Source organism: Varanus komodoensis, unplaced genomic scaffold (genome assembly GCF_004798865.1).
Source record: "Varanus komodoensis strain SLA01 unplaced genomic scaffold, ASM479886v1 scaffold53, whole genome shotgun sequence".
Taxonomy (NCBI): Eukaryota; Metazoa; Chordata; class Lepidosauria; order Squamata; family Varanidae; genus Varanus; species Varanus komodoensis.
This window is the reverse complement of record NW_025336126.1, coordinates 2,023,012-2,025,803: the sequence shown is the minus strand read 5'-3', so window position 1 is coordinate 2,025,803 and position 2,792 is coordinate 2,023,012.

Here is a 2,792-nt window from a genome sequence, read left to right as displayed (position 1 = left end):
TCCATGAGTGTCTGGTTTTTTTGCCAAGTTGGGGAGTGCAAGGAGGAGCATCTCTAGCTGTTAACTAATCACCTCCAATAGAATCGTAAGGATTGGAAGGGGTCTTAAATAGCATCTAATATAACCCCGTCAGTGTTACTGTAGCATCCATCAGACGTGGCCATCCAGTCTTTGCTTCTGCCAGAGCTCGCTGGCCACTTTCTGAGGCTGCCTGGGAAACAGCTCACAGAATCAGGAAGTTCTGATGAAGAATTAATTGATTAATTGAAGTCTCCTTTCATGTAATTTGAACCAGCTGATTTGTGTTCAGCTTCCTTGGGCACCAGGATAATTTTGCTCCATCAGCTATGTTGCAAGTGAGCAGAAAGTTGATCTCTGGGGGGGGGGGGTTGGGGGGGCAGCTCGCAGTGTTCCTGACCATTGGCCACGCAAGGGTGGGGGTGGGTTATTTATTTATTTATTTTCGGATTTATATCCTGCCTTTTTCCTGCAAAGGGCTCAAGGCAGCTTACATCATTCTCCTCCTCCATCTTATCCCCACAACAACCACCCTGTGAGGGAGGTTGGGCTGAGAGTCTTGGCTCCATGGCCAAGCGGGGATTCGAACCCGGGTCGCCTGAGCCCCAGTCCCGCGCTCTTCACCACTGCGCCACCCTGGCTCTTGCTGGGAGTGGGGGTCCAAAAAACCTGGAGCTCTGCCTCAGCCCTTCGAATATCCGAAAATTCATGTTGCTTTTCAGTTGTCTCCTAAACCCTTTCTCATAGAACATGGTCTCCTGCCTCTTCTGAATCTTGGTGGCCTGTCTCCGGACACACTCCTGTCTGTCAGTATCTTTTTCAAACTATACTCCGTACAGTTGTGGTCTGACCGAAGCAGAACAGAAGGGAGCAGAACTGCCCTTCATGCAATCAGGACACTAAACTTCTGTTCCTGCAGTCTGCAACTGCCTCCTCCTAGCTAGAGTGTTACCCTATCTCCTGTTTAGCTGTCTGTCTGTTGAAACTCCAAGACCCCCCTGCATATGAGCTTTCGATATCGGGTGGTATAGAAATGAAATTCTACTACTATGCATGGCACATCCCAAAAGTGGGCATCTGGTTCACCTTGTCCATGACTTAGAATGGTTGATGGATACTAACTCTAGTACCTGGCCCAAAGCTAGGAACACTTCAATTATGGCTTTGTCCTTCACCCTGAAGGTGCCTTCTTCCAATGTGGAAGCTGGTCTCCCACCACCTTAGTTTGACGGAGGTGGGTACATCTGGGGGAGAGCTCGAAACTCGCCATTTATCACAATGCTTAAAAATGATCTCCAGTACTTGGGCTGCTCATTAAAACCCCACATACCTATTATTTTACACTGACATCTTCATGGGAGATTTAAAGTGCCTGCCTTTGGCCACAAGGTGGCAGCCAAGTTTCAGTTATTACAGCATTAAAAGGCCCAAATGGGACTGGCTGGGGTGAACACAGTGACATATTTTAAAATTATTATTTTGCAGAAATTATCCAGCTAGGATTCAGAAAAGCAAAAAGGGCATCAAGGTTTGATGCATGCACTCATGTACAACGGAAGACAAAATGTACAAGCTTGTCTATTCTCATAGTCCCAACAGGACATCCTTAGCAGAGGTCACCACCCTGATGCTGAGCCCGGCTGACAAGCCATCAGTGTTACCCTGTCAACAGTGACTTTACTTTTACAATCGGTAGGCAGCCCAACTCACTTACTGTGACCTGGTTTACACCCAAGATTAGCCACTATGGGTGGCTATCCATGCTTACCGTGTCCTATCCTCTGAACCTGGAGTGGAATTTCCATGAAAAAGCCATCTGAGAACCTATGGTTTGTTTTAGAGTTGTTCCTGCCCATGACGGGGCACAGTGTCATCCAAACTGGACAGGGAACCTTCACTGTGGGTTGTTGGGGCAGCTGCAGAGCCACTCGCACCCCTCCGGTTGCTCTTACCACTTCACCAGTGACTGCCCCCTCTGCTGATGCTGGAATAGCATTTTGGAAGGACTGTTGCATTTTTCCCCCAGCATCTTTCAATGAGAAGTTTTGTCAGTACTTAGAAGTGTACAAATGTGCACCTACAACTACCTGTGTAATCTTGCCCGGTCAATGTCTTTGTGCTTCAGCTGTCCAAGACAAGGCAAGCCAATATATGGGCTATTTTATGCCCAGTTGCTAGAGACCAAGCGCCTAGTCATCAATTGAAAACCAGTCGTAAAGAGCAAAAAGCAAAAGTAGGTAGGGTCAATATAAGCCTTTTAACATTGCAATCCTCTTGATTTTAATTGTTGACTGGGCAGTTTTCAACACTTGCCACCTTTTCAAAACTTGTGTTGTTCCAGAAAGTAGGCAACTGCCTCCCCCCTTTACAAAGCTCCTTTTTCAGAGCACTACCTGCTTCACTTCCCAGATACTTTCAGACAACACAAATATACAGCAATGTGATGGTTGGGAAGTGAATGCATGAGAAACCTGTACCCCTGTAGTCACTGCTTTGAAAAGGTGAGGGGACGCCCTCTCTCTCCTTTCTGGAGCAGCTGGAGAGTCAGGGAAGGAACAGAAAAGTGGAAGACGTCTCATGGCAGTTCAGCACTTAAAAACAAGGCGATTCCACTACCAAGGCGTTCCTCATCTCCTCCCAGTATGCGCACCTTTTGGTGCATGGTTTTTTTGTTGCCGCCCCTTTACTGAAGAATCCGAGGTTGCTGCTTTTCTGGTCATCTGCTCAGAACCCAAAGAAGAGTCAGGTCTTGAGAGTGACAGCAGGTCTCATTT